Source organism: Falco punctatus (assembly GCF_963210335.1).
Source record: "Falco punctatus genome assembly, chromosome: 11".
In the NCBI taxonomy this organism is placed as follows: domain Eukaryota; kingdom Metazoa; phylum Chordata; class Aves; order Falconiformes; family Falconidae; genus Falco; species Falco punctatus.
The window spans coordinates 33410988-33431737 of NC_137591.1; the positions used below are offsets into that span (position 1 = coordinate 33410988).

The window sequence follows — 20750 nt, forward strand, 5'->3', positions numbered from 1 at the left end:
TAATTCATGGTTTAGGCTAATACTGCCTTAGACTGTAAGTTTTCACCATAGTCTGATCAGACAGTCTAGGACACACCGTTTTGTCATTTCTTTTTATTACTTTATGCAGTTAAGAAACTTTGGGAAAAAGTCAGTTTAATCATTGGTCTGAGCGTAAAATTGAATATCTCTATATATACTGTTGATATATGGATGTATTAGGAGTAAACATATATATGTTGTGGTTACTGCTCAAGAAATAATTTTGCGTATTTACATGTTCTCTTCGGTTGTAATCATCCATCCACAATAATTTTTCCTTGAAATCTTCTGGAACAACTAAATAAAATTAAAATAGAAAGTTGACATATTTGCTGATGATTTATAGATTGCTCTTAATGTATATATTGAGTTAGCAACACTACACTAAAGAGAATGTTCAGGTTGTTTCTGAGAGGTTTGGAAGTATCTGTCATCATTAATAAACACCAAATATAATGAAAATTGTTTTTCCAAGTTCTACATTCTACCTACTCACCAAAGGGGGATTCCTTTCCTTTCATTTCCTTGCCTTGCCTTGCCTTGCCTTGCCTTGCCTTGCCCTTCCCTTGCCTTGCCTTGCCTTGCCTTGCCTTGCCTTGCCCTTCCCTTCCCTTCCCGTCCTTTCCCTTTTGGTTCAAGTGTCATAGAAACCTACCATGTTGTCTAAACATGTTGGACAAATCTCATAAAAATTTCCATCCTTAGTCCACAAAATGCCAACACATACACTTACATACAATATTTCACATATTTGATTTACTCTGCTCATAGCTTTTATGACATTTGTTTCCTCAGTGATGGACTACTGCAGTATTTTTTCTTAAAATGTAATATAGCTGTGGAAGAAGTTTCCCAGAATATTAACAATCAATTAAGTTCCATGGCAATTTTTCTTTTTCTTTTTTTTTTTAAGTAATAAAATGCAACTGATATTAGTATGGCCTGCTCTTCCTCAGAAGCCGAAACTGAAAACAAGTGTTATTTTACCATGCACTTTTCCATCTATCTTAACAAGATATCATTCAAAGAAAAATAAGATTAAAAGCACATACTAATGAATCCCTTGTCCTCAAGGTATTGTATCACAATGCTCTTTATTGTCTTTATTAACAAAGAAGTAGTAATGTCTAGCCTTGACTGTTTATTAACTCGTTGGCTGGAGCTACTGCAACCTGGCCCTGCAAGATTGCCTTGGCCTGTATCTAAACTGGGAGCTAGTGAACACTTTCTGAAGTTCAGGATTCAGGTGTGAGCCTTACTTATGCTACTCCTTACTGTGTTACTCCTCTTGAGGATCAGATACAATTTTTTGCTAAATTCATTCCTTTATTTCTCAGAGGTTTTGTGGATTTTGATTTGGTTTTGTTGGTTTGGGGTGGGTGTGTGTGTGTGATTTTTTTTTTTTTTTTTTTTTTTTTTTTTTTTTCATAGGAAGGAAACCCAGATGCTCTGGTAGAATTTCATTTTGTCCTGTACTCCACACTTTGATCAGGAGACCAGGATTGAAAGACAGGCTTTGACTTTGCCTTTTCTTGACTAGATAATGTATCACACTAACCAGCTTCTCTCCTGATTTTCTGCCAGTTCTGGTGCAAATCATGCAATAAATCAGTAGCTAGCGATAAATTAAATTCATCATGTAATTTGGGCAGCTTCACTTACATTCTGCCTACCAATCAATCTCCTGCAGAGCTTCTTATGCCATTTCAGACTTTCCAACAGCTTCAAACACACATGGAAGTTTAAAAAATATGCCAGATAAATAATTCATTGTTTCCCCTCTGAACCAGCCCATATGTGACAGTGGTCTGAGGTACAGGACAGAGAATATTCAGTTTTGTCATGATAACAAGATTAAGATCTAATGTTTTTGCAAGTCATCTGTAAGACCATATGGAGCCTTAGACCCCCAAAATGGTAAATGGTTAACTTACCAGTGGGGTATAAAATTTGCACCATTTATCCTGCAAAAAAGCAAGCTAAAAGATCTCTTCATCTGTAAGTTTTTCAGATTTTCAGACATTCTTATCACTAAATCATTACCTCAGTAGTCATGCTACAGCGTATGTAGCATATGCAGAGAGCATAATGTCTAGTTATGGTGTATGAGTTTCCTTGGCATAGCTAAAGATGATCTGAAAACTTAATAATGCATCTTTCTAAAAAAGGTCTGATCCAATCTTAGTGTGTGTGCAACTATGACAAAAACCCCTCACACTCAGAAAGCCATTGTGTTTTATTAGATCACTTTTGAATGTTACCTTGGTTTAATAATAGCAATTATTCTTCTGGGGTAAAAGAAACAGTTTCTTAGCTCTAAATATGTTCAAATATAACTAGATTCTTTTTAGTTTTGCCTTACAATACTGCATCAACTGGAGAACCAGGTTCCACTATCGTTACACATTCAGGACATGGAAGGCTGACTGAACCTCTGTTCATTGCCGTGTCATCACAGGTAAGATCAGTGGGCAGCAGCAAGGCCACTGCCACAGCATACACAGGTTTGCTTATAGTTCTTTTTTCTTTCAGAATTCCAGTTTTTTGAGAGATGACTGCATATGAAGAAAGTTAACTCAAACCACAATCTAGAAGTAACTATACATTTCTTATTCTTTTTCATCTTACTGTTTTTGTGGTGAAGTATTGTTTAAATTATATTTTGTATTTTGATTTTGACATACCTCCTGATTCCACTCAGCAGCTTCAGGATAAATTAATAGTTCATATGGTAAAAAGTAAACTATCCAAACTGTGAGCATAAAACTTGCACATACTCGCATATTTCATTTCAAAACAATTAAAGATAAATTAGAATGATCTTTTTAGAACACCATAAAATTAACTGTAGTATTAATATACTCCCAAATTTTTTCTCTATTTGCATTTCTTATGCAGAGTACATTCAATCTCCATTTCTTCTGACTATAATTAAGGATGCTTCAAGATGAAAGTATGTTGTGCCACCAATTTTAACAAGGCTGTGGGCTTAAAATGGAACCCAGTTTTAAGAACAGTAAAAATTCCCAGTTTGCTTTCAGTTGTGTACTACCTTAAAGTTGCTTAGGACTGTTGAATGCACCTTTACATTGGAAAGTCACACAGATATGGGCTGTTCTCAGAAACATAACCATTAAATGCAAACCAACAGAAGTGTTTTCTTCAATAAGAAAAAATAGGAAAACAAAGTCAATGGTACTTGTACACAATAAAAGGCATCTTTCCCCTGTTCTTTATTTTGTATACAGACAACTTCATGTATAATATACTCATATTAATTTGCAAGTAACATAAGATTGTGTTTTTATCAGCTTCTCCTAAACAATATTCAACTTGCTTATTATTTGCTTTCCTGCTTTCCTCCCTGTCTGTCGAAAATAAGCTCACTCAGCACAACAGTTCATACACAGGAAGATAGTGACACCAGCTCCTGCAAGAAGTCATTTTAAGAAACCATTGCACAAGTAATGAAACACAAAATGTCTTTGAGAAAACTGTATGATTCTACATTGATGCATTAAACAATTCAGGGCCTCAGGAAGTGTTCTACGTTCAAAAGTCTTCCTTTAAGCTTCCATTCAGAATAACTGACCACTAAATAATTAAATCAGTAAAATTCTATCTTTCTGGATTGAATGAGGAGGTGGGGTAGTTGAAATCTTCTGACACACAAGTTTAAATAAATTACGTGTTTCTCACAGTTGATTTTTGCAGAAGGAAATGGCAACTTTGAGGGTGGGCTGTTATTAACCAAATTGCATGCTGCTTTTTCTATAACTACCTTTCACAAAGCAGTAGGAAACTTCTTTTTGATTCCTAGGTCAGTTTAGGCCCCTTCCCCTCTTCCCTTCTCATTCTAGAAAAACAATTAAAATAAAACACTTTAAATAACGGAAGGTGAGTAATGCTTTATGCCACTTTCTATTTTCACTGTCATAAATCCTCCTCCATTAAACTAGAAAAAATAAAAAAGGAAATCTAGTTTTCCTCTTTTAAATTATTTTCATTTCCATAACTCAAAATACATAATGTGGAAAAAAAGTTATGGGAAAAATAATTAAGGAAGATCAAAGCCTTTCTCATATTTTCTATGTTCATGAACTGCTGCTACAGATGGCTGGGTATAGTTTCAGATGTTCATTTTAGAATGGCCATGGGTGCTTTGAGCAACAATCAATGTCTTTAAAAATTACAATAGAAAAAGGCATCTTGATGTTGCATCAACATAAATTTAGCGAGGTGCTTGTTTAGGAGGTTGTGTTTCCATATCATTTCTGCAAGCACTGACAAATAATTCAAGTATTAATGGCCCTGTGCAGTTCATAGAATCATAGAATGCTTTGGGTTGGAAGGGAACTTAAAGATCATCTAGTTCCACCCCCCCTGCCATGGGCAGGGACACCTTCTACTAGACCAGGTTGCTCAAAGCCCCATCCAACCTGGCCTTCAATGCTTCCAAGGCTGGGGCACCCACAGCTTCTCTAGGCAACTTGTGCCAGTGTCTCACCACTCTCACCGTAAAAAATGTCTCCCTAACATCTAATCTAAATCTAGTCTCTCATTTTAAAGCCATTCCCCTCTATCCTACCACCACCTGCCCTTGTAAAAACTCTCTCTCCCGCTTCCTTGTAAGCCCTCTTTAAGTACTGGCAGGCTGCTATAAGGTCTCCCCTGAGCATTTTCTTCTCCAGGCTGAACAACCCCAACTGTCTCAGCCTGTCTTCATAGGAAAGGTGCTCCAGCCCCTTATCACCTTTGTGGACCTGCTCTGGACTCATTGCAACAAGTCCATGTCTTCTAATTTTGGGGGCTCCAGACCTGAATGCTGTACTTCAGATGCAGGGTGTCATAAAAGCAGAACAGAGCGGGGAGCATCACCATGCTTCTTGTAATGCAACCCAGGGTTCATTTGGCTTTCTGGGCTGGAAGTGCACATTGTCAGGCCATGTTGAGCTTCTCATCCACCAGCACCCCCAAGTCCTTCTCTGCAGGGCTGCTCTCAACTTATTCTCCACCCAGCCTGTACGGCTACTGGAGGTTGCCCTGACCCAGGTGCAGGAACTTGTGCTTGGCTTTGTGGAACTTCATGAGGTTCGCACAGGCCCACCTCTCAAGCCTGTCAAGGTCCCTCTGGATGGCATCCCTTCCCTCCAGCTTGTCAACTGCACCACACAGCTTGGTGTTGTCAGCAAACTTGCTGAGGGTGCACTTGTTCCCACTGTTCCTGTTGCTGACAAAGATGTTGAGCAACACTGGTCTCAGTAGAGACACCTGAGGAACGCCACTCATCGCTAATCTCCACTTGAACATTGAGCCATTGACGGCAACACTTTGAGTGCAACCATCCAGCCAATTCCTTATCCACTGAGTGATCCACCCATCAAATCCATGTCTCTCCAGCTTAGAGACAAGGATGTAGTGTAGGTCAGTGTCAATACCTTTGCACAAGTCCAAGTAGGTGATGTCAATCACTCTTCTCTTATCCACAAACACTGTAATCCTGTTGTAGAAGGCCACCAGATTTATCAGGCATGATTTGCCCTTAGTGAAGCTGTGTTGGCTGTTAGTGATCACCTCCTTATTTTCCATGTGCTGTAGCCTAGTTTCCAGGAGGATCTGCTTCATAATCTTGCTGGGCACAGAGGTGAGACTGCCTGGCCTGTAGTTCCCTGAGTCTTCCTGTTTACCCTTTTTAAAAATGTGAGTTATGTTTCCCCTTTTCCATTCAGTAGGAACTTCATTAGATTGTCACGACTTCTCAAATATGATGGATACAGGTTTAGTCACTTCATCCACAAGTTCCCTCAGGACCTGTGGATGCGTCTCATCAGGTCCCACGAACGTATGTGCCGTCAGGTTCCTTAGATGTTCTTGTAGCTGATCTCCTACAGTGGGCAGTTCTTCATTTACCCAGTCCCTGCCTTTGCCTTCTGTGACTTGAGCTCTGTGGCTGGATTACTTGCCAATGTAGATCCAGTAATAAAAGTCATTGAGTACTTCAGCTTTCTCCATATCCTGGGTAACCAGGTCTCCTGTTTCCTTCTGGAGAGGGCCCACATTTCCCCTAGTCTTCCTTTCATCATCAAGATATCTGTAGAAGCATTTCTTATTGCCCTTGATGGCCAGATTTAATTCTATCAGGGCTTTAGCTTTCTTAAATTGATCCCTGGCTGCTCAACCAATTTCTCTGTATTCCTCCCAGGCTACCTGTCCTTGCTTCCACCCTCTGCAGGCTTCCTTTTTGTGTTTTATTTTGTCCAGGAGCATCTTGTTCATCCATGCCAGCCCCCTGGTGTTTCTGCTGAACTTCCTTTTTGTTGGAATGCATCACTTCTGAGCCTGGAGGACATGGTCCTTGCATATTAACCAGCTTTCTTGGTCTCCTCTTCCCTCCAGGGCTTTATGCCATGGTACTCTACCAAGGAGATCCCTGGAGAGGCCAAATTCAGTTCTCCTGTAGTCCAGGGAAGAAAGTTTGCTATGCACCCTCCTCACCATCCTGAGGATCTTGAACTCCAACATTTCATGGTCACTGCAGCCAAGGCTGCCCTTGAGCTTCACATTCCCCACCAGCCCCTCCTTGCTCGTGAGCACAAGGTCCAGCACAGCACTTCTCCTCTCTGGCTTCTCTGTCACTTGGAGAAGGAAATTATCATCAACGCATTCCAGGAACCTGCTGGATTGCTTATGCCCTGCTGTGTTGTCCCTCCAACAGATAGCGGGGTGGTCGAAGTGCCCCATGAGGACCATGGGGAATGTGAAGACAAGGGTACTCCTATCGGTCTATAGAGGACCTCATCCACTTGGTCTTCCTGGTCATCTGGCCTGTAGCAGACCCCAGCACAATGTCACCTGTCCCTGCCCTCCCTTTAATCCTGACCCATAAGCTCTCAGTCGGCTCCTCATCCATCCCGAGGCAGAGGTCCATGCACTCCAGCTGGTCATTGACATACAGGGCAGCACCCTCTCTTTGTCTCCCCTTTCCAGTTGAAACAGGATGCTGCATTACCATTGAGCAGAAATACAGAGTTTGGGGGGATGTGGAACTGAGGACACAGCTGAGTGTGAACATGAGGTTGGATGCTCACTAAGAAGTTTGGACAGATAAATAATCACAGCACGGAAAAATTAATCACTCTTTAGGAGGGGCTAAGAGAAGCTTCCCAGGGAGGATCTTTGTACACATATATAACCGGACAGGAACCTGTTTTATCCAAAGTTTGGTGAAGTGCAAAATGTATGTAAAATTAGGCTCAACTGTTTAGCTCTGGAATGTGTTACAGTAGCTATTCCTTACATCTTGGTTTCTAACGTACATAAAAAGTATGATTATTAAAAAGATAAAGCTGTTATTTTACTCAGGTAGGTTAGACATAAGTTTTTTTTATATAGTTCACACTTTCAGTATTATTTCTTCTTCCTTTCCCATAATTAATTGAATGGAACAACAACAAAAAAAAGTAAGCTGGGGTGAAATTGCTTCTTGTCTTTGCTTTTACAGCAGGAGTACTGTGCCCCAGTTAAACACCTGGAGACAGTGGAAGCTGCAGGAGGAAAGCTACATTTAGGGTTTACAGCTGAACATGATATAATACAGCTCCTTTGGTGAAAATCTAAATGACAGAAATTACTAATGATAACCTGATATTTCTATTATAAGCAGCCAATTGCTGAGAACTATGTAATAACTTGGGGCATTCTTTATGCATTAGAAATAACTATAGGGAACAGATTTGTATGCATTTATTTTGCAGTTAAACTATATATAAGGATGTTGGCATCCTGTATGCAATCCATTTGACTGACATAGTGACTGTACTGCCATAGTGTATAAATAAAACAGCCTACTTTTTAACTCAAGGATCATGTCCCAAATGTGAAAGGAGACCTTTGTATCAAATTGTCAGCTGGTGTAAATCATCTTATGCTTTCTATCACCAGCATCAATAAAGTTAGCTGAATTTTAGCAAATGAATATTCAGACTATTAATGCCAGCAGACCTGTAAAAAGACGGCTTGGAGAAAACCCTTAGATTCCTCAAAAGCAGTGGGCAGGAATACTGTTCTAAATTCTAAAAGTACTAAAAAAGAATTACAGAATTCTAAAATAAATGGGGTTGGCAGGCACCTTAGGAGGATATTTAGTCCAACCTCCTATTCTGTTTAGAGACAGCTCCAGAGCTAGAACAGGTTCCTCAGGGCCTTGTCCTCTAGACCTCTGAAGACCTCCAAGGGCTGAGATCCCACATGTCAGCTTGGATTAAGAAGGAATTGCTATCCACAAAACATTTCTTCTTCCCAAGGAATCACAGAAGCTTCCTCAAAATTCACAAACATCACCTGACTTCAGTAAGCTGCTCAGTTCAGCTTGGATCATTGCTGGGAAAACGATGGTTTAGTACATACAATATAAAAATAAATAAATAAATAAATAAATAAATGTTAAAAATATAGCATTTGGCCTAGAAAATGTGCATATAGGCATTTTGCAAACATATTTAACATTCAGCAAATAAACTCTGTCTTTTGACAGATCAGTATTTGAATTCCTGTGGAATGAAGAGAGGTGTGGTTTTGGGTTTTTTTGTGTGCTTTCTTTTTCTACAGGCTAAACTCGAAAGTATAGATAATTCATGAAGTTTTCTCGTTGAAAGACCAAGTACAACAGACTTTGACAAAGAGAACAGATGTCAGCATGATATTCAGCAAACATGTACCAAGGGCCATGTTTTGAATCCCAGTTTTATCTTAAGCACCAGGTCTCAAATTAACAAGACTATTAATTTTTAATGCACTGTGTCAGTCAAAGGACCATTTCCTCATTGAAGAAAACAGCAAAAATCTGTTAGCTCCTTCAGAGTGCCTTTAGCAAGCCAGATAACATTTGTTTTTTCCTTCTCACTATAAAGAAAATAAAAATATTACATTATGGTGTTACATGAATGTGCTAGGCATCGTATATTAGCCATATGAGAGTCTTGTTCCAGGGATCTGCCTGGCATGCTTCATACCTGAACTTGTAATCTAGACATCTGAGTTTTAGAAGTTTGAAAGGTTGTTTGGATGTCACAAAGTTAAAAATGTTAAATAAAACTGTTTCTGAACTGTTAAAAAATCGGAGAAAAAAATATATTGAACTCCTTGCTTATAGCTGGACTTCTCATTTGACCTTTATGAGAAGTGACCTTCATGCTCTGTAACAGACAACCCACTTCTAGCAGCAAGTAGTAGTGGAAAAGTTTAGTCTCTGATGAGCCCACCCTAACTATAGGCGAGAGTTCACTGACACTAGTGAGCTGTGAGAATTTCATTTGGGTTTTTAAGAGATTTTTATAAGCCAAACTAGAACTGATCTTAGATAAAGGAACCATTTTTTTCTTGAGGCTGTCTTCCGTCTAAAAAAAAAGGTTAAATAACCGCAGCAACAAACATACACATTTTGCCAATTACAAGATTAATTTTCCTACAGAACAATGAAAGTAATTGGTCGTAATTTTGCATGCCTCCATATTTAGGAGCTCCATACAATGTACCTTCTGAAACACCACAGCTCCTTAAAAAAAATCAGTGTATAAGGTAGATATTGGCTTCAAAGAAGTAAGATGATAAAATGTCCTATATTGTTTACTTCCGTTAGAATGTCAGGAACTCAGCTGAGGTTATTTCTGAATTGTGAAGCTTTATGTTTCTTTAGCGGTTTTAAAGTAACAAACAAACTCCTGTTATTTACGGTCAGAACCAAATTACATAAACAGTCCATAAATATAGGGCTTCCTGCCAGCTGCAATACTTTGTAACCTGACAGGTATTCCTATGAAGGAAGCATTATTTCTGTTTATTTTTTTTTTTTGTTTATCTTCTAAAAAATCTTCAGGAGCACTTCTTTGTCTATTTTAATATAATACGCAGGCTATCATTTAAAATAAAATTCTCATTTAGATTTTTAGTTTGATAGGTCTGCATTTTTTTATGTCTATAATATATTTGTCTGAAATAAACATGAGCAACTTTGTTTTTTCCCTTTAAAATGTAAATAATACTAAATTAGAAAGTGTTTTTTTGTAACCAGATCAGTCTTGCATAGTAAGAATGTATGTCATGAAAAGGTTCTTGTATAACAAGTTGTTGAAGAACAGCTTTATAATTACAAGAGACCATTACTAAATCTGGCCCAAAAATCACATCTGTGGTAAACCCCAGTGTTCTAAATTAAACCTGCTGCTGGTTAGGGTGTCCAAAAAGGAGGCATCTTTACAGGAAAGCTCTGAAGAGAAGTAGAAATAATTTAAGCAAGAGGAGTGGGAAAGAAAACAAGACCACAATTTCTATTCCATAAAGCCCCACTGTCTGCTCCTTTACTGTTCCTTACCATCCATCTCAGCCCCACTTGTCACATTGCCTTCCAAATCCATGCTAACTGGAATCTGAATATCTCACCATCACACTTTCAGCCCCCTTGGTTGCCACCATAAGATTTAATTTTATCTGCACTGCTAAGAAGCCTTAAGGTATCTCTACAACTGCTAGGGATGGGTTTAATCCCCACTGAGTCCAACAGCTTTAAGCACTATCCTTCATTGTGGAAATCTGAGGTATAATATATTTCTGTCAAAGAGAAAGGCAGTAGAGCAATTTGTATGCACTGAACTCAGAGGTTTTTATGGATTATTTTTTTTTTAGTCTTCATGTTTGTTTTCTTTTTCCAGCTAATTAGATGAAAGAATACTTGAAGCAGAAACCCCTTCAATATATTCTTCAAAAGGTATTTTATCACAGAATAATATAGTCTAGCTGTTTTTAAAACTATATGTTTTCAGGCTCTCTTAAAGTAGTCCATGGTCTGAGAAGACAAACACATACAGCAGCAGATTTTTCAAATTTACAATTGTATACTTTATAGAAAAATATATCTAAAAATTCTGAAAGATCAAAAAAGTCAGATCAAAGTGGCATTTGCATCCAAATCATAAAAAGATACATTCTCGGTAGAAATAGATCATTTCAATAAATGAAATCTAACATTTGTATCAGCTGAAGACAAGGTCACTTATGTTCATGGAGATTAAGAAAGCATACCCTTTTCAATAATCTTTGATTACTTTTGGTAGTACTACCATTGCCAGTGTATATATTATTGTTCCTATGTTATGCTGTATTCTATATTTGTCTCTGTCTTTGTTATATAAAAGAAACACTGGAATGACAAAACTTTATCAGTCCTTTTAACTGTTGGCATGTGCTTTACTGTAGTACTTAGAACCTGTTCAATCATCTGCTGTGAAGTTATGTGAAAGCTACTCCGATTGACTATGTATGTTCAGCCTTAATAAAATGTCAATTCTGATAGAGAAGTGAGCTGGCTTAAGGACAAACTTTAAAATAAAATTTATTCTTCCACCTCATTATATATACTTCTATCTTATAATGTTTAGGTGATATTTTTACAGACAGTAAGATAGGAAATGTTCAATTTTCCTTATTCTGCAGATAAATACTTGTGTAACTTCATATTAGTTATTGTACATTCATAAATGAGCAGCTTAGAATGATCAAAGCAGTCCACGTGGATGACCAGATCCTGCCATCAGCTACAGCAGAGCAGTTTTTCTGAAGCACATGGAATTAGCTGAGATTTACACAAGTATACCAGAATCAATTAACTCAGACCAGAGTTTTCAGATAGCTAATTGGGGAAATATATGCAGCGATAAAAAATGTTAATTATTGTGGAATAATGTACTGCACAGAAATGGTTTCTTCTTTCATTCATTATTTTTATTTCCTCAGAGATCATTCCCTGGACTTTCTTTACCTTAATTACAGATTTTCAAGGCTGGTGCAATCAGCTTTTGAATTTATGTTTATCTATACTAGTCTTCTTATGTAGCATACTGTTACACTTACTAGATTGAAACTTAAGGAAATCTGTCTTTGCTGATGTTATTTTACTTTCTGTCAGAGAATGTCCCTACAGTGGGGGTCTTTTTGCTTTTAAAGGTATATGGTTTCTATAGATTATTTTTTGTGTGTGTGAAAAAATACAGAGAAATGAAGCGTTTATAAGAAATTCCATATAAATGGGATGATTTTTTAATCTGTTTTGAGGCATATATTGTATTCAAACCCGAAAACACCTTTTTCCAAGGAATGGTGAGGAACTGAATAGGTGAGGTTAAAAGGATAATTCCAAGATACTGACTTTTTTTTAAAATGTATGTAAGTATGAAAGATTCTGTATTAGAACTACTGAAAGTAGTCATTGCACTTTATTTGCCTGTAATTTACACAGCAGGAATCAGGGTTTGACAAGATGGCAGAGCTATGTGTGAAAAGTAGTTATGAATTATTATTCATGTACTCATTGCAGCTAGTAGTGTTCAATGAAGCTAGAGCCCTTAGAGAAAAGTAACTCCAGTGCCAACAAATTATCTATCTAGTTCAGGAGTTAACACATTATCTCTGATAGGGTGTTGGATATTAGCTAGAATTAATGGGCTTTGGGGGCAATATTGACCTGCAGGATCTCCCAGGATATGCTCAATAAATGGTGTAACTGGGTCTCACCAGAAAATAAAGGGCTGAGCTGACCGCCTCCACTCTAGATCGAATGGGACAGGAAATAGTTGTGCTGGGACCAGACTTATCAGAGGTATAAACGTGGCTCTTATGCCCTTCAGACTTTTTAAACAAAATTGACCTGCATGCTAATGAGAAATTAGGTCTAAGGAGACTGTTAAGAGGACAACAAATAAGAAAGACAAAAGCAAGGCACCTTAAGTAAACAAGGTAAAAGAAGACATTAAGAGGCAAAATCTCAGCTAGGCTCCTGCATGCCTGATTTGCTGTGATCTTCCTAAGGCTGAAAACCTTAAATTCCCGGATCTTTAAAGACTTCTAATCCCAGACCAAAGAGGGAGCCCCATCCCCAGTTTCTGACCAGGAGAGAAGAATGAAGCTATGCCTGTACTTCACGGCCAGGAGGAGATTGCCTTTCCCAGGTCTGAGCGAGCACCCTGCTTGCATGCCTGTTCCAGAACTCTCACGTATAACCATAGCCCTTTCTGGCCCGTGCATATAAATTGCTGTGTTTCTTTCCGGGAAGATCCCAAGGAGAGTGTTTGACAGGTGAGAAAGGTTGAGGTACACCCCAGAGCTCTGCATCCGTGGGGAAATAGCCAGATGTGAATAGTTGCTAAGAGCAAAGCAGAGAGGATGCTGGCAGGGCAAAGACAGCACACAGAAATGACAGAAAGTTAGTGCTTCCTACCTGGAAATAAGATGGGCCTGCTTAAAAAGGTTGGTTTATGGAGAAATGGGGTGGCATTTTCACAAATCTTTTCAAATGCTGTATTCCTTCTTGCCAATAAAACTTTTGTTGTTTTGAAAAGCTGACTATTTCACAGATCCCCTGAGAGGACATAGGCAATAAAGCCAACGGGACATGTCTAGTTAAAGAAAACCAAACCAAACCCAACCACAAAAAATCAAAAAAAAAGCCCACAAACCAAAGACAAACAACAACAAAAACAAACAAACAAATAAACCCCCCCAAAAAAACCAACCAAACAACAACAACAAAAGAGATTTCAGCCCAGGAATCTGCTCCAAGTAGCAAAGCAAAACTGTGTATAGTGTGAGATACTGAGTGACTCCTAGATAGCTCCACTTGAGATTGTCTGTATTGCCCCAGACTTGTAATTCAGATTTACCAGAGGACTGGGAGAAAGCTGTTGTAAAGAATTATAGAAAAGAATTGCACAGAACTACACAACCCAAATAACTTTCATTTTTAATCATGAAACTCGTAACATCTTATCAAATTTGCATCCACCAATATAAGACAATTAGTTTGCACTGAAAAAAAGGCTCAATTTCCAAGGCAATTTCTTTTTGAAGTTAAAATTTTTCTTCACATTAAACCCCTAGCATTTTATAGGACTTTTAGGAATAAATATATTGTTTAGAAATGGATTGTAATCTTTATTTATGATCAGAAATTACTTCATCAACACTTAAAGTGATAGGTGTATAAAGCCTGTGCTGTCTTTGTGGCTGGAGATATTAATTCCTTTGCTACTTAATTAATTCCACTACTTCAATTTATTTATTTGTTCAGGTTTAGTAGTCTGTATTTTTCTTAATAAATTTCACAGTAAATTTGTGTTTTTCTTAATACTTTTCTTAATAAGTATTATTTAATTTTTATTATAATAAATAATAAATATTTAAATATCATTTAAATATTTAAGCAATTAAAATAATTTAAATAAGAAATAAATAAAATAATAAATAATTTTAAATTATTTCATTTTAAGTTATTTATGTAATACTTAATAAGTATTATATAAATAACTTTAAAAAGTATTTTCTTAATACTTTTCACATTAAAATTATTTGACATAATTTAAGATACTTCCAATTGCCATAAAGGAACACAGCTTATGAATCATTAAAAAATGTTGACTATTATTGTCTAAGTAACACAATTTCACAGATAAAATGTTTACTTCAAATCTCAGACTGCCAAAAAATGTTTTTTTATATATGTCAATATTTTGATTTTGAAACTTAGAATTTATATTCTGCAGAGTGGGGTCCTTAACGCAAATAGTTATGTACCTTTTCAGATACATAGCTTCTTATTTCAGCTGCCTGAAGCCTGTTGGTTTGTTTTTTTTTTTAAAGCAGTACAAATTGACTTGTTAATATAACCTGAGATGGGTTAAATTTGGTTGCATGCCAGGGCCCACCAAACCCCTGTTTCACTCCCCCTCCTCAGCAAGGCAGGGGAAGAAAACACCATGAAAAATCTTGTGGGTCTAGATAAGTGTTTCATAGTGATGGAGCTTTTATGGCTCTGCAAATGCCAAGTAAAAATGAGGTTATTAGAGGAAGGAATCCTGTGCTCTCCGTAAGCATTCCAACAAGAGGATAAGCTTCAGAACTTGCTAATTCAGAGTATAAAGAAAACTGCAGAAAAAAAAAAGCTTTTTTTTTTTTAGTTTTGATGGTCATGAAGCTTTATTTTAAATCATTTTATCTTTCCAGATACACACGAAAAAAATAGCATATTCCTTATTTTGTCTTCTACACACAAGACATTTTTTATTGCTCACAAAGGTATGAGTCCCTTGGAGGCAATCTGCAGCATTGATCTAGGGTAGGTTAACACTACCGATTACAGTTATTGCTCACTAATCCGTGACAATATATAAATAATGTCTCAATCCCATGAGCAAGAACTAGGAAGGATTTCTTCTTTTTATTTAGCGATCTGAAAATATTTGGTATTTCTTTAGCTTAAGAACTGTTGAAGAGTAAAAAATCTAGTTTTCAACATCTTGCCATTTAAATCATACAAGAGTTTGACCTATCATTAAGAGTTTGGCCTACCGTTACTTCCCAAATTAAAAATTATGATTATATCACACACAGCTTTGAGTAAATATGAAAATAATACTGATGGTTGGGGGGGGTTAATATAATAAAGTGGCTTAGTGTCTAAAAAAGTGATGTGGGACATCACATAATTGCTCTAGGAAGCAAGGGTAACATACACTGGTGTTAGTTGTGTGCTAGGACAGAGCAGGGGCCAGCAGGCCCTCAGGACTGGGAGCCAAGGGCAACCCCATGGGGCCATCCAGCCAGGGCCTGTCCCACCAACCCAGCCAGGGAACAGGGCAGCTGGTGGGGGTTGTGGCATCCCCAGCCCCTGGCATCAGACACTTCCATGGGGACAGGGATGGGATGGGATGGGATGGGGTGGAATGAGGCATTGGCCCACGGCTTGGCTCAGCAGGGCCTAGTAGGGTGCAGCAGTGGTGAGGCTAAAGATGGACATCCTACAGTGGTGTTGGGATGGTACTGAGGTCCCAGGAGGGATGAATTGGGGTTCTGAACCCCAGAAGGAAGGTTGATGAGGTTGTCGGTGCCCTCAGGATCAAATGAAAAACGTCCTTAAAACCTTTGCTAAGGTTAAAGAGCATACTGAATGGAGTAGCCACAATTTAGTCACAATTGACCTTCCCTCTCACACCTTTCCCCTCCATGCTCTAGTATGGAATTTTCATGGGCTGCAGTCCTTTAGGATGAACCTGCTCCAATATGTATGATCCACAGGCTGCAGTTCCTTCAGGAAATCACCTGCTACTCAGTGGTGTCCTCCATAGGCTGCAGTGTGGATATCTGCTCCACAGCGGTCTCTCCATGGGCTGCAGGGGAACCTCTGCCCTCGTGCCTGCAGCACCTCCTCCCTTCTTCTCTCATCTAGGTGTTTTAAGGTTATTTCTCACACTGGTTTTCCTCAGTTCTCTGCCTGTCCAGCATTTTTGCCCTTAAATACCTTTCCCAGAGGCACAACCAGTGATGTTTATAGGCTCAGCTGGGGCAGGACCTTTGCAGTGTCAGCTGGACGCTGGCTTAGGCCAGCCCTTAGGCTCTTCTCACAGAGACAACTGCCTGTGGTTCCCCGCTACCAAAATACAATTAATTGTTAAATACACCCAGTATATGGGGTCAATGGGGGAAAAAGTGCAGGCTGTTTATTTGGGAACATTGGGAATACATGTTCAGCATTGCTATTGGATAGACCTAAAAATGGGAACAGCAGCAAACAAAGGGGAGCAACCTCCTGTGTCCTAAAGTCTAACACATTTGATTTTCTTTACCATGCATTGGTATGTGAGGGTGTCTTTGATTTTATGAGGAAATTAGTTCAGATTAGGTGGAAATTCTTCTGCTTTGTATTTAAATGAGAAACAAAACAGAAGAAATACACTGATGTGGTAAAATTACCATGTATACTGTAAGAATTCTGTGTAAAACACTAATGATGACAAATTCCAGCCAAGAGACCTCTAATTTAATGGAAGTCAGGTATTGAAATAAGTGGTACATGAGAAAGGGCTCTCAGGGGACAGTGTAACTAACCAGGATTTTAATTTCTGAAGCAACTGTTCGACAAGGCTTAGTTCTTAATTCTTGTATCTAACCCCAGATCATCCCTTAACGTTTATAATAAACATGTTTTCCTTAAAACAGTTTGCAAATAAGTCAGTCTCCATCAAGTTGTCATTTTGCATCTTAACATGCTTTATAACTCAAAGTACCCAACAGTTTGATCTGATATGCTACATTTTACTCTCTCCATGAGTACAAAATGTAAAAATACTTTCTTTTGGGAATCTTAGCTATGGTAACCATGGTTTTTAGAAAGTGAGTCGTTCACAAAAGTGATGAAAAGATTTAGGCTTGACTATTCCCTATACACATGCTGTGCAAAATGTGGATCCTTTTCTTTCTCTTGGTTGGTAGAGCTGAAATTATTACTTATTTGGAGTGTATTCAAAACAGCATCTGTTATTATTATAAAAAAAAAAAAAAATCCAAATGAGCAAAGAAGGTGCACTCCTTGGTTTAAGAACTTACCTCAGGAAACCCCACCTCTTCACAATATAATATGAGGTAGTCTGAAGGCTGCTAAACTTAGTCCCCTGATCAAAGGCCATGTTCCATACTTTCTTCTTGCAACATTCTCTCTTCCATTTCTCCGTCAGTGATTCCATCGCACCACACCCTGCATTACTTCTCTGCAACTACTTCTTTCTATCTATACTATTGTTATTGGATAGCATCACATATACCTCTGCCAGCACTCTGGGAAGACTAGGATGTTTCATTTCAATTTTCATTCAATCGGAAGCATGGAGACAGCGAGACTTAAGAACTTGCTTCCCGGTTCTATTAGACCAAATTGATAGTTCTTGAGGAATTTTTTTCTGGGTATAAGCAGCAAGATATGACTTGGAAAATAAGGTTTATTCTATATCATCTTTATAGCATTACCTGTTTGATGCACTCTGAGGCTGAAAGGTGATTATTGATATTTCCAGTTCTAGTGCATCTTGGACACATGCTTGCTTCTCAGAAGATGCTGTTTCTTTCTCTGCCTTGTGAAATTCATTTCCCCAGTAACCATAAGTAAAGATACAAGTGAACCATCTTTGGGGGATGAAATTTACTGAAACTTTTAGTTATAGGCTAAAACCAAGCTTATAGCTGCTTGTTTACCTACAATTATTATAAATACTCATTAATACCAATAAAAGATGCTGGAGATGGAGTTAGATGAATGGATAAGAACTATATAACCTGTCTCAGTCAATGTTTTCCAAAGTTATTTTAAAGTTGTAGTGGATTATTTTGTCCTCTTATGAGATGACAGAGCTTTTTTTGACTCCTCTTTCTCCTGCACAACACCAAGAATGTTATCCTTGCAAAAGGATGTTCCAAAATCTACAATAGACCTTAGAGCACCAACTCTCCATGGACTCACCTTTGTCAAACTTCTGAATCCACCTTCCCCACTTGATCTGTTTTGGAAGCTGTAAATAGGAAAAAGCATTGCAGGGCCTAAGAAAGAAATGGCTCTAGGGCTCTACAGTTCCTGTGAGCACATAGCAAAAACTGAAGAGCAGCAGAAATCAGCAGAGGAATTGCTGGAGCCCATTAAATCAAATATCACCTCTTGTTGCTATAGTTGCCCTCAGGCACAGGCAGTCTTCTCTTTAAGGCCAGAAAGTTTGTTCACCCCTAACCAGAGTATCCTACACAGCATGAAAATTTTAAGGGAAAGAAGAGTTTCTTATTAGACTGAATTTTTCTGTACTATGAGGTTATTCCAATAGTTCTGGGCAGTTGTATCTGTAACACTAAGAAGTGCCTTTAAAAAAGAAAGAAAAAAATAAAACCTTTTGAGCCAAAAGTCGTAAGACAAATAATTTGCTGTGCAAGTCCTCCCTCATATAAATCTTAATAATTTCTCAAATTATGAGACTGAAACAACCAGGTGGAATATTAAACATATTAAATTATATTTACTGCTTTAAAAACGCCAAAATGCATAGAATGGTGGTCATTAAATTGTGATGCTTCTTTGCACAATATTTTTTTTTTTAAAAACAAAACAAAACAAAACATAATAAATCATGAGCTGAGTGAGATGCATAGTAAAATGGACTACTCATCATCAGTGGACATCACCTTTATATGACCCAATAGCTGGCTGTATCACCACAAGAAACGGACTTCTGTATCAGACAGAAATGGACTCTAGTTCCCTCATGCTACCTTGACTATTTTACTCTTTGGGGCTGTGAGTAGAAGTCTCAGCCCTCTGGAGTGGAGGTAACTTCCCAGATTTTAACATTTTTCTTTGGAAGTCAGGAGAGTCAGTTGCTCTCAGGAGGATCAGCTCTAGTTAAATCTCCTGTCAGTAGCAGTACAGCGATGCTGTGTATGGCTTTTTCAGTTAAGCAGATTGCAGCACTGATGGAAGATAATGTGATTATCTTGGTTACATATTTCTTAGCAATAGTGCAGCCAAAAAGCAATGGCAGGAGAAAAATGGATAATAAATGTAAATAATAGAAGACTCTTAAATATAAGGCATTCTTTAGATCAAATATTAATAATCACAAGTCTCCAACAATGAATGAATGTGCTTGTTATTAAGTCCATTTTCTAAATGAAGCTTCTTATATTCGAGGATGCAGTTCACATTCTTTGTCTGTGATCAAACTTATCTCTTAGCAATTAAATTAACAGTGTCCTACTTTTTTGATTCTAAGTACTCTGAAACTTTTTATATTACAAAAAGGCTTGTTGACATCATAGCTCATGGGATTGTTTGTCTTACTCAAATAGAGTAAAATAGGGTAGTTCTATCAGTGTGACAGAGGAGTATTCTTTCTCCACAGAAATGTACTGAGTTTACATTCATCATACCAGTATCATTAGATTTAGAATATGTTTTTCAAAAACTATGGGTTTTTTTCATACCACGTTACAGTTTAAACAAACAAATATGGATCATTTCCAAGTATACAGACCGAGATATTTTGAACTAGTGTATCATGTTGCACCTTCCCCTACCTAATGCTTTACTTTCCCATTTTCTAGAAACCATTTCTGTATATGAGCTGGAAGATAAAAATACTGAAGGCTGAAAAATTGCAGTTCCAGAGGATTTTCAAACAAATATTAGTAGTTATTTATACTGTTTTAGGGCTGTGTGGATTGTGGAGGTAGGGGTAAGAAGATTTCTATTAACTTAAGCTTTAGTACTCTTAAATGGAGCCCACTCTTCTACTATACACCTCAGAAATGTTGGAGCAGGACTGGATCAGAAATACAGTCCTATGGCCAATTCAAAGATGTTTAACTAATCTAAACATAAAGGTTTTGATGAACAAGGTTGAAAATGAGTAAATCTCACTTTCAAACCACATTACCAATACTACAAACAGGTCTCAGCTTCCCAGAAGATTTAGGTCAGCTAGAAGATGGTAATTTGATGAACTGCTGTGCCAGTAGCTTAAGAGAGATGTTTATTCATTATTTTTTTTAATAGTTGTTTCATGTTCTCTATCAGTAAAAGACTAAATTATCTCACATTTACTCTAACATATAAAGACGAAAAAAAAAAAAAAAACCAAAACAAAACAAACGTGAATGGAGGTTACCTCAAATTCATATACTAGGTTTTCCAATGAGGAATAGTTCATATGCCTGTATTCTGTACCCTACTTGCTATGCTAAAACTGTTTCCAATGAAGACATATGCTAACTTTTGTCACTACTCAAGGATTCTCACTGAATCCTGAAGGAAAACAAGGTACCTCACACTTCTGTGAACTAACAGATGCATAAGAGATCAGGCAGAGTACTAG

At 37.7% G+C, this 20750-nt stretch overlaps 1 long non-coding RNA gene across 1 annotated transcript; it reads left to right on the forward strand.

Moving 5' to 3' along the window:
• Window positions 1-632: 632 nt before the first annotated feature.
• LOC308071288 lies at window positions 633-13568 on the forward strand. Its single transcript, XR_013931070.1, has 2 exons — window positions 633-2615; window positions 10728-13568. It is a non-coding gene; the product is annotated as an uncharacterized lncRNA (long non-coding RNA).
• Window positions 13569-20750: the final 7182 nt, after the last annotated feature.